The sequence below is a fragment of the Danio aesculapii genome, chromosome 5 (genome assembly GCF_903798145.1).
Source record: "Danio aesculapii chromosome 5, fDanAes4.1, whole genome shotgun sequence".
Classification (NCBI taxonomy): Eukaryota; Metazoa; Chordata; class Actinopteri; order Cypriniformes; family Danionidae; genus Danio; species Danio aesculapii.
The window spans coordinates 23,547,785-23,560,658 of record NC_079439.1 but is presented as its reverse complement, the minus strand read 5'-3'; positions in this window follow the sequence as shown (position 1 = coordinate 23,560,658).

The window sequence follows — 12,874 nt, the reverse complement described above, 5'->3', positions numbered from 1 at the left end:
AATATTGTTGTCATTTTTTTTGCATAAATCTGTTAATCAACCTCAGTCCTGATCAAAACTACTAAATTGCTTAGAAAATGACAGGGTTTTAAATTTTTTATATCCAAATTCATAAATGATGTCACCGGTTTGGTGAAAAAAAAACAACAACACACAAAATGATGGATTTTTAATATAAAAAGTAATTGTGGACTGGATTTTTAAAAACCTTTATCACAGTCTTAGACACATGAAACAACATTGCCTTTTTGATGCATCTATTTTGATTGATTTTCATTATTTTCTCCCTAATTTACTGTTGGTGGCTTTTTTAAGTCATTTACTTCTAATATAACCACATGTTTTGGATTACAAAATCATGACACCACATAATCATGCATTTTTGATTGTTGGTAGTTTTCCCTGTTGGGAATAGGTAAAATGTGTCATTTTTACTGTTGATCATCAGTTGGCACCATTAACCCTTTAGATAGGCCTGTGCATAAGAAAAGCTTAGTTTCCGGATTTAATATAGATTATAAAAGCAAATTAGTGAGATTTTTTTTTTAAAGATTTTTGGCAAATTAGTGAAATGAGTGACCTTTATGCACTTGTTTAAGAAAATCTAAATATGCATCTCAGTTCTCAGAACTCAATCATTCATTCATTCATTATTTTTTCAGGTTGATCCCTTTATTAATCAGGGGTCGTGATAGCGGAATAAACCGCCAACTTATTCAGCATATGTTTTACGTAGTGGATGGCCTTTCAGCCGCAACCCAACACTGGGAAAGACCCATACACTCTTGCATTCTGTGATGAAAACGAGCCCACCAGCTCGTCTTTAGGGAGAGAAATGTGAGTTTGTAAGGGAAAATAAAAAGATGTACCTAGTTCAAACTGCATGATTTTCAAAGTAGCCATGTCACGGATGTTTTCAGACTGCATGACTATCTGGGTTAGCATTCTGTCGCTGATGTGTTTACACTGTTGAATGTATTGGTGACAGGGGGTTCCACACTGCATGACTTTAAAGTAGGAAGAACTTCCCACAACTTTGTCCAAACTACGTCTCACAACCAAACAAATGCGAGAAGTGACATGGAAACAATGCGAGGTCACGTAGTATATCTTTCGTTATTAACTACAAAATGGAAAAAGAAGGCTTTAGCTTTAGAAATTGGACTTATTTTGCTCACCTGGCTTTTGAAGGGAATTAGCAATTCCTCTTCAACTTTTTTTACTTTTCGACCCAGTTGTGGTATTACTCAGATGACATGTCAAAAAGACACGGTGCTCCTGCCAAATTTCCACTAGCTTTTCCTTCATTTCTTGGGTCCAAATAAACTAAAGATGATCGCTTTTGACTTCTCCCCCAACCTCCCGCTGGCCTGCAGATACCCATACTAGTGGATCCTGCTCTTTCATTGGCTGCAGGAAATTGTCGATGTTATTTTCAGTCAAAACTCATTTCACATGACATGATTTCATGCCAAAGCATGCCAAATATCTCACAGGCATCGGCTACTCATCGGCTATTCTCTCATATTGCATCCTTGATAGTTCATACTGTGGGATTGTCACTCACGTGAACAAGCACTGATTTGCCTGTGATTTCAGGCATTTGTCAGCAATTTCTCAAAACAGCGAGATCAAATCGGGGCTAACAGTCTAAACTTGGCATTACTCGCAAAGCACTGTCATGCAAAGTGGTGTTTATTTACAATGTAAAAAAAGTCCATTCACAGTGAAGGTATAAACAAGTGCAAAACAAAGAAAAATCCAAAAAGTACCAAAGAAACAACAAACAGGAATATAAATCAACAAAAACATTCTCCAATTATATCTGTAAAAAAATAATAACAACAGGTATCCACAATATACTAGTTTGCTTGAGGCACCGCAGTAGCACTCTTGCATTGACTTGGTAAACAAGCAAAATACACTCTCAGAAAAAAAGGTACGCGAGTTGTCACTGGGGTGCTACCTTTTCAAAAGGTACACATTTGTACCTAAAAGGTCCATATTAATACCTCAATGGTACATATTAGTAATTTAAAAGTACAAAATGGGTTGTCTTAAAATCTTTAGGTACTAATCTATACTTTTGAGGTACCAATATGGACCCTTTAAGTACAAAAATGTACCTTTTGAAAAGGTACCACCCCAGTGATAGCTTGTGTACCTTTATTTCTGAGAGTGTAGTATATTGTGGATACCTGTTGTTATTTATTTATTTTTTTGTAGATAAAAATATTGGAAAAAGTTTTTAATTATTTATTTTCCTGTTTGCGACCTTCTTGCTGTGAGGCGATCGTGCTACTCTCAGAACTACATGGAGTAAACTAAAACAAAGACTGTGTATCAATGCACCATCAAATGTGGTTATAACGGAAGTCAATGGGGCAAAAACAGCCACCAACAGTAAATTAGGGAGAAGAAAAGAACATCTAACAATGCATCAAAGCCAATGTTGTTACTTGTTCACGTGTACAAGACTGTTATAAAAGGTAAAAAAATCCAGTGTACAATTACTTTTGATATTGAAAAAAAAAAAGTAATTTTGTGTGTCTTTCAGCAAATCAGTGACACCATTTGTGAACTTAGCAATTAAAGAGTAAAATCCAGTAATTTTCTAAACTTCTTTTACAGATTCATGCAAAAAAAATAAAAAATAAATAAACTGAGGCATTTTACAGCAGTTTAATTTAGTGGATGTTTTCATCTCTAACATAACCAAAGGGTAGTAAACTTGAACAGTGCACAAGGGTTAATCCAAAACAACAGCAGTCTATGCCTATCATCCACTGGGATTTTCTGTAAAATTGTCAAGTCTGGCTGCCTATAATCTACAGAATGTCTTTCTGCTGAGTGTCAGCTTGTCCAAATTGTAAATTGGAGCAAAATTCAGGCAGTTTACTGCTGTCTCAAGCTCAATTTAAAGTGTCTATTTGATAGAAAACACATCACAGACAAGATCACACAACTGCCAGCAAACACAGAAGTGGTTTATCTTGAAATTATCAGGCTAATTGATGCTACTCAACTGTAAGAGCTATAAAATAATTACATTTTGTCAGCTTATGTTGCACTGTAGAAAAAAATATATATCAGGGTCTTGTTTACATGTTTTATGTGTTTTTATAACACGTCAGCCATATTTGTTTCCCTCATCTGCATGCATGAGCAATTCTCAGGCAGCATCATGATGAATGGATATATTCTACTCATGTTTACAGTATTTTCAAATAGTAATGGTGTAAAATGTATGTGAAGCAAAATGAATTGCAGTTTCATGCAGTTTTATCCCCCTGAATATATTCATTTGACATTGAGTCTTAATCTGGGCATTCCAGACAGCGGCTTATGCAGTAATACTGAATTTTGGGCTGTTGTAGAGATTAAATGAAGCATAGACAGACATTGTCGCCACACATGCTCTCTTCTGGAACAAACAATGTCAGAAAAAAAAAGTTTTTTTATAACACTATCTTAATAACTATAATAATTGTAGATAATTATACACTGTAAAAAGAGAAAACTTAAGCAAATTACTTTGACTTTTTACAATTAAATGAATTAAGTTTGACAAACTTAATTTATGACAGTTATTTTGTAATAAATGTACTTTTAGGTGTAACATGTATAGCAAGTACAAGTATTGCCACAAAACATTGTGTATTATTATTATATTAAAATGAGAATTAAAGTATTTGTACTGTAATAAAAGTATTATGATAATATATACATGGGAAGAAAATGATTTGTACTGTAACAAAGTATTATTATTATTATTATTATTATATTAACATGGGAAGGAAATGATTTGTAATGTAATAAATGTATTATTATCATCTTAACATGGGAAGGAAATGATTTGTACTGTAACAAAAGTATTATTATTATATTAACATGGGAAGGAAATTATTGGTTCTGTAATAAAAGTATTATTATTATTATTATTATATTAACATGGGAATTAAATTATTTGTACTGTAATAAAAGTATTATTAATTATTATTATTATTATTATTATTATTATTATTATTATTATTATTATATTAACATGGGGATTAAATTATTTGTACTGTAATAAAAGTATTATTATTATTAAATTAACATGGGAAGGAGATGATTTGTACTGTACTGTATGTACTGTTTCATTCTTGTTCTCTTAAATGAATGACTAAAACTTGTTACACCTAAAAGAACTAACATAATTTATTACTAAAAACTATCATAAATTAGGTTTGTCAAACTTAATTCATTTAATTGTAATAAGTCAAAGTAATTTGTTCAATTTTTCACTTTTTACAGTGTAGTATACAATATGGCCAGGTCTGAGATCTGAGCTTTTGTTTACACATTCTTTCTTGGGGCATCAAACATGTACGTTATGAATTGAGCTCCCACACACTGCTGTGTGACCAGCTTGTATTCATTATCTCACAAGGTTAATTTTTGTTAATGGTTGGTCTAAGTGAGCAAAACCAATAAATATCACATATTTTACTAATAGGACCTAATTTCAATGTACTGTAACATTGAAGTGACAGCTAAAGATGTTGTACCCTTGAGAAAGACACTCAACCCTGAAGATGTTCCATGCAAATGATGGCCTTTATAATGTGCAGCTTATCAACGTTTAGAAAATATCGACTACATTCATATCTTGGGTAAAAGACGCTAAAGGACAGGGGGTTTTGCAAAGGACATGTGGTGATAGGGCTGTAATATGTACTGATAATAAACATTAGGAAGTGAAGGATGATAGTCAGAGGGTCTAAACTGTATTCTAAACTGATATTTCAGCAATTTAATCATTTTTATGATGTTTGAAGGACCTTCCTTTTATCCCTCATGGAATTTTAAGCATGCAATTTTTGTGAATTGTACATGACATTATTTTACCTCAATATCTGTTCTTACAAATTCCTTTCTGAAATATTTCAGAGAATTACCTCAGCTGCTGCTCATATTATGTGGTGCCATAGCAACAAACTGTGATTTTGAGTCCATGAGGGTTTGTGTCACTATAAAAATAAGATTATAATCAGCTATGATCATTTTGACAAAAAAAGAACAAGAACTGCAATTAACTTAATCATTAGTCTGTAAAACTGCCTTTTAAAATCTATTGTATTGTTCAGAGAACAAAATGTGGTAATGTTCTTATAGTTCATGTTTCACAGCTGTGAGCAAACGGTGTAGCACAAATGCTAATTTCCCAATGAAAATTTAGATGGATATAAAGGGCTGACTATGGGTAGTTACTTCAAACACTCAAAGATGTGTTGAAGTGTTTGAAGTTGAAGTTGAAGATGGTCATACAAACACATTTGCACATCAAAATATAGCGGAAAAGAAGATTTTAGATTTAAACATTTATGTCCAGTGATCATTATATACTGTATATATTAAATGGAGCTCTAAAGCAGTTTAAAAACATTAAAAAGTAGGGTTAGGGTCTTATCTTTCATCCACTGACACCTAAAAATACAACAAAAGCACACTTAGCTTGAAGTAGATTTGTTAAAACAGCTAGAGCTAGAGGTTTCATTGTGTCTGAGTAAAGTCAGACATCGTGTTATATGTCTGTCTGAAGTGATCTAACACAGAGGAGACTTCTGTTGTACTGCATCATCCTTATAGGATACTGTTTCCCAGTGGGGTTTATGTTGCTTTGAACTACTGCAAAATGAGCCAGCCTCTAAAGAATCGAATGTATTGTTGCACTTTTTTTTTGTTAAATCCCTCCGTGTTGCTATTTGATCCCGTGTGACGTTCATCGTGCGTGTGAGGGCGTTTGTCTGCGCCACACATTTGTGAGATATAAATGTCTATTTGGATGTTTCACAAGTTCTTCAACACTAAATTTCACAGTTTGATTTCCCAGTTGCTCTGGGAGTACTTTTCAGCTTTAAGTGTGTTGTGATTTTTATTGTTGTGAAGTTGTGTTGGTTTTAATTAATACACAAATTGAAATGATAAGGATTATACTCATTAATGAGCTTGTGCCTGTCTCCTCTGTGCCTGTCGGTTTAATGTTATGTATATCTTTCAAAGATTATACATTTTATTGATTTTTTTAAACAAATATGTTGATGTTTTTCCTGTTGGTGATCTAACAGCATTCCTTATCAAGGACGCACAACAAAAAGCTGAAGTAACATTGTTTATGTGGATAAGTAGGATGTAAAAGAAAAGTCCAAAAATACCAACAGCACTGGAGTTTGAACATCGAGAATGGAGATTTTTTGAATGATTATGACAAAAAGCCTGTATTTTCTTTGCTATTTAAATAAATAAATAATTGAAATATTTTCTGTGTCTTGGCATAATGTTTCTATATCTGTTGCATGAATTGCGAACATTTAAACTCTTAAAAATAATACGTGCAATGCCACAGATGTACTATTTTTGGTTTCAGCCAACCATTTATTTCTTGAAGTGAAGAACATTTTAATGATCTAACGGGCTATTTGTGGATGGCTCTGTGGCTCTGAGGTTAGCACAGTTGCCTCGCTGGTTAAAAAGCCCAGGTCGGGATGCTTTCTGGTGCTCATGTTTCGCCCACAGTCCAAAGACATGTAGCATAGGTTAATTTGATAAAGTGCAAGTGGCCATAGTGTGTGAATGGGTGAACGTGTGGGTGTTGGTTGAACATGTACCAGAGTAATTGATGCTTCATTCAGTTTTATCAATCCCCTGCTAAATAAAGAAAAACGCTGAAGGAAACTATAGTAAAGAATGATTTAAACTGTAAAGAACTGTAATATTAAATAAATTGATTCTATGAAAACATCTTCATGAAACTGTCAATGGCAATAAAAAAACTTTATTTGAAGAGTGTAATGGATCTCATCTCCATTTATTATGAACGTAAGTAGAAAAAAAGGATAATTGCTGATTTTGTTTTTCAAGAGAAATAAAGTTTATTTTTGATTAATATAAAATATTTTTGTCATTGAAGCATGAAATGAAGTGCAGTCAGCTTTATTTCCTATTCACCCTGTTCTCAAGGTGAAATCTTGTGAAACTTTAAAAACAAAAATTAGACAGCACATTCAGTAACAGGAGTTAAAAGCATACATTAATCATCTGTGAAGGAAATTAAGCTCGTTTGCTTGTTTGATATTCTTAGTTATTCTTAATTCTTAATTTTTTATTTATTTCACCAAATGATTTCAAGGAAAAGAGATTTTATTCATTTATGTATTCGTTCATTTTTCTTCGGCTTAGTTTCTATTTCAGAGTTGGCGGAATGAACCGCCAACTATTCCAGCATATGTTTTACACAGCGGATGCCCTTCCAGCCACAACCCAGCACTGGGAAACACCCATATACACCCGCATTTTCACACACACACTACATACACTACGGCCAATTTAGCTAAACCAAATTCACCTATACTGCATGTCTTTGGACTGTGAGGGAAACCGGAGCACCTGAAGTAAACTGGAATTCATCTGGCCCTGGCATATAGCATGTGGGCCAAACATGGCCCAGGTTTGGCAGAGGTGGTACCGTCTTTAAGGCAGCACACAAGACATGGCCAGATGTCAAATACAGTATTTGGCCTAGATATTAAAATGTATATGTAGGCCACGTAGGTTTGGTCTATCTTGACCCATATTTAAAATCCTTTTAATTATTTAAAGAAGTAAGAGTAAAGAAATATTTTAATACACAAAATAATTTCCATCTTTCTGTTTGCATCTTCTAATCCCTTCATTTTAATCCAGGACACAATGAAGATTGTTTGAATTATTAATCTATTCTTTCCTGTATGTTGCTACTGGAATTGGGCTTCCAGACAATGGCTCAGTTCAGGCCCAGTTATTGATTATTAACCTGGCTAAAACTTGGCCCAGATATGGTCCATATTTGGCCCTTGCCTGGAAGCCAGACTTGGTCCAATCATGTACTGTAATTCACTGCGACATGTGGGCCAAGCAAACGTTGATTCTGTGGGCCAGAGCTGGGGCAGAGACATTTTTCTATGTGGGAAGTGAATAATTTTATGGTCTCGTACCAAAAAACGGTGTGTTTTTTAAATTGAAAACAATACCTATGCCAGATTACATATCCCCTCACTAAAGTCACGACATGAGTGATTAATTCAAGTCATACCTCTTAATGCCACATGCACACGTCACGGGAAAGATAATTTGGCCTGTCCTGCACGCAACATTGGTATTGCTGATACCCTGAAACAAATTTTTGGAAAACGGGTTACAGAGTGAATAAATCTCAAAAAGCCACCAGTTGCAAAACTATGTAGATGAGCAAAATGCCACTTGTTTAAAATGATGACATCAGAGTAACATCTGACCAGCAGGAGGAAAAGCCTGCACATGACCATAAACAAAAACAATGGCAGACTGCAGAGCTGGGTTGGTGCTACAGGTGCTGAAAACAAACTAAATTTGGGACAATCACTGCGTTTGTGTGGGACAATGTGACATTTTACCAACACTAAAACAACCGTAACATACACTCCTAAATAATGTTATAAAAGCATTTACAGCTTATACAGATTTTTTTGGCTTATGAAAATATTTTGTTCTCTAGACTATTGCAGTAAACAACATTACACCATACTGCAACATAGAATGCATTTCAAGAGTTCACACTTAGCTGATGATTGATAATAAAGTGTGTTTGGCATGCTGTGCCAGGAGAGAGCCCTCAGCTCAGAAGATCCTTGGGCCCAGGGCTCCCCTTCCATTTCTTCGGGAGAGAGGGGAGTCTGAGCTCAGGTAAGTACTAAAACTGCCCAGTACTAAAACACATATACCATGCCAATTTGGTTTATTCAATTAACTTATACTGCATGTCTTTGGACTGTGGGAGGAAGCCGGAGTACACAGGGGAAACCCACACGAACAGGGGGAGAACATGCAAACTCCACACAGAAACACCAACTGGCTCAGCCAGGACTCGAACCAGCGAACTTCTTGCTGTGAGGCAACAGTGTTAGCTACTGAGCTGCTGTGCCACCCTGTCCTGGATTAATCAAGGAAAATGGGGAGTAGTAGAGGTGGATGGGGGATTCTTCAAGGTGAATATGACTAAGGTAAGAAAATCTGGTTATTTATGTACGTTTGGATTCGTCTGATTGGTAAATTATATGTTAGCTAATGCGGGACTAGCCGTGGTCAGGCATAAGCACGTGATCCTCTTGAAATTAGTTCAACCTTATCTCCCACCCTCTGCATATTAGGTGACATATCCACAATAGATATAAATAATTCAAATGGTCAATTACTACTGGTGGCTCTAACTATTGCCAAGAAAACTATCCTCATGAACTGGAAATCAAGAAATACCACTCACATCTCATCCTGGAAAAACTTATAAACAGAATACATCTCCATTGAAGATCCTCTTTGCCTAGTAGTAGTAGTAGTTGTGATTGTTGAAGTAGTAGTTGTAGTAGTATCAGTAATACTAGTTGTCGTTGGTGTAGTAGTATAAGAAGTAGCAGATGTTTCGATGTAGATGTTGTAGTAGCAGTCGTTGTTGTTGTAGTATCACTAGTAGTAGTGGTTAATTGTTGTATTGTTGTTGTCAGTCGTTCTATCATTCTATCAGTCATCCAATTGTTCTAACTATCATTACATTACTATCATTATTGCCACTCCTTACCACTGATTGATTTTTTTAATCTCTATTCTACTTATATCTATGCTATTTGTTTCATTTAATGACTGTTATCCATGTTATGTATGTGTACTGTATATATATATTTTTTCCCTTATATATGTACTCCATCTACCATCTACCCGTCCACCTTAACTTGCACGCACACACACATGCACACATTGTTTTCATGTTTTTGTTGTTGTTATGTTTTCTTTGTATGTGATCCCGTTTTTTTGTACTACTTGCATATTCTAATAAAAAACATTAGTTTATAAATAAACTTTTATGCGTAAGTTGGGTTACTACTTCTGAAGTGATATTATATTAGGTGAAACTATGCCATAAAAAGACAAAATAAAGGGTTATAATGCGACATGGGACAAAGCGTGAAAATGCTATTCGGTTGTGGTGACCTGTGTCTGTGTGTGTTTTGGCAGTAGATAAAACTGAAGATCAGGTTATTAAAAACTTATAGGTGGAAAAACATAACACAGCAACTTTTTGGTATCACAACAAGAAAAACCCAGTGATCTCGATCTCCTTATTACTGATTACTAACCAGTCACATTTGATTCCCATCGCTGTCCTCATCACAAGGACCACAGAAAAGCACACTCTTCCGCTCAGTTCCTCATTTGGTCTCCGACAATCTCTGTGTCATTCTTGTGTTCTCTAACATCTGCTCCCTCTCTGCCCACTCTCACCTGAAAACACTTACCTTCCCCGGCGACTGGAACTCCATGATCTCTGTGCTGCACTTCGTGGGTTTCACTATCCCTCATCTGTCATTGATCTGCTCCCCTTGGCACTAGTCAATCACAAAATTTAAGTTACTCATGTTCATCAAAGTTCAAAACAGGCTTTGATTTTTCAGTACTCGCCTGCATTTTCTTTTATATCAAAGCATTCAGTAAACACACTTGTTTGGTTCAATAACATCCTGTCTCTAGAGTCTTTATCTGTCTGTATAGATTTAATTCCTTTTATTTTAGTACAGGGCTGCACGGTGGCACAGTGGGTAGCACGTTTGCCTCACAGCAAGAAGGTCGCTGGTTCGAGCCTCGGCTGGGCCAGTTGGCATTTCTGTGTGGAGTTTGCATGTTCTCCCTGTGTTTGCGTGTGTTTCCTCCGGGTGCTCTGGTTTACCCCACAAGTCCAAAGGCATGCGGTATAGGTGAACTGGGTAAGCTAAATTGACTGTGGTATGTGTGTGTGAGTGAAAGTGTGTGGATGTTCCCCAATGATGGGTTGCAACTGGAAGGGCATCCACTGCGTAAAACATATGCTGGATAAGTTGGCGGTTCATTCTGCTGTGGCGACCCTAGATTAATAAAGGGACTAGGCCAAAAAGAAAATGAATGAATGTATTTTAGTACATGAAGATTTAAAAAAATATACAGTCACCGGCCACTTTTTAGGTACACCTGTCCAACTGTTCATTAATGCAAATTTCTAATCAGCCCATCACATGGCACCAACTCAATGCATCTAGACACGTTCAAGACGATCTGCTGGAGTTCAAACTGAGCATCAGAATAGGAAAAAAAGGTGATTTAAGTGACTTTTAACGTGGCATGGTTGTTGGTGCCAGACGGGCTGGTCTGAGTTTTTCAGAAACTGCTGATGTACTGCGATTTTCACGCACAATCATCTCTAGGGTTTACATAGAATAGTCCAAAAAAAGAGAAAATATCCTGTGAGCTGACAGTGAGCTGACACTCCTGTAAGCTAAGAACAGGAAACTGAGACTACAATTCACACAGGCTCACCAAAATTGGACAATAGAAAATTGGAAAAACATTTCCTAGTCTGATGTGTCTCGATTTCTGCTGCGAAGTCCGATTAGTAGGGTTAGAATTTGGCATCATTAACATGAAAGCATGGATCCATCGTACCTTATAACAATGGTTCAGGCTGGTGATGGTGGTGTAATGGTATGGAGGATATTTTCTTGGCACACTTTGAGCCTGTCAGTACCAGCCTACCGGAGTATTGTTGCTGACCATGTCCATCCCTTTATGACCACAGTGTACCCATCTTCTGATGGCTACTTCCAGCATGATAACGTGCCATGTCATCAAGTGCAAATCATCTCAGACTGGTTTCTTGAACATGACAATGAGTTCACTGTACTCAAATGGCCTCCACAATCACCAGATCTCAATCCAATAGAGCACTTTTGGGATGTGGTGGAACGGAAGATTCGCATTATAGATGTGCGGCTGACAAATCTGCAGCAGCTGCGTAATGCTATCATGTCAATATGGAGCAAAATCTCTGAAGAATATTTCCAGTAACTTGTTGAATCTATGCCACAAAATTTAAAGCAGTTCTGAAGGCAAAAGTGGATCCAACCTAGTAATAGTAAGGCGTACCTAATAAAGTGGCCAGTGAGTGTATATGAAAGTGAGAAACGTTTTTTTTTTTTTTGCCAACTACAGCTGAAATACAACTTCTAGTTTTTGTTACATATTTTAATATTCAACATTTTGTTTTAATTAAATGGTTTTAATTATATGGTCAAACTTTACAACAGGTTTCATTAGTTAATGTATTTAAGAACATGAATTAATCATGAACAATACTTGTAGAGCATTTATTAATCATAGTTCAACATTTACTAATGCATTATTAATGCTTGTTAACATGAACTAAATATGAATTCTTCCCAAAGATGGGTTGCAGCTGGAAGGGCATCCGCTGCGTAAAACATATGCAGGATTAGTTGACGGTTCATTCCGCTGTGGCGACCCCAGATTAATAAAGGGAGTAAGCCGAAAAGAAAATGAATGAATAAATAAATACAGTATGAATGACTGTATTTACATTAATGTTAACTAACATGAACAAATACTGTAATACATGTATTGGTTATTGATTGTTCGTAAATGCATCAACTAACAAACTGATAAAACATTGTAAAGCATTATCAATTATATAATAGTAAACATAAATAGATATAATATATAATAATTCCGGTAACAACACCACATGGCTGCTGTGAAGTGGACAGGAACTGCATTTTCTCCAATTTCTCCTTGTGTAATTTTCTCCTCTCCTGTACTCAGTGCTTCTGGACCTCATCTGGTAATTGGGGCTGCAGTCGCTGTGCAATGCTTCTGGAGGTTTTTATAATAAGAGAGAACAAGACGCAGTTCTGTTCACTGAACATCAGACAGAGGAGGGGCCAAGGTCCTGTGTTTGCTGGTAGTATTTAATGCATGAAGTGAGCTTAAATATGAGCCA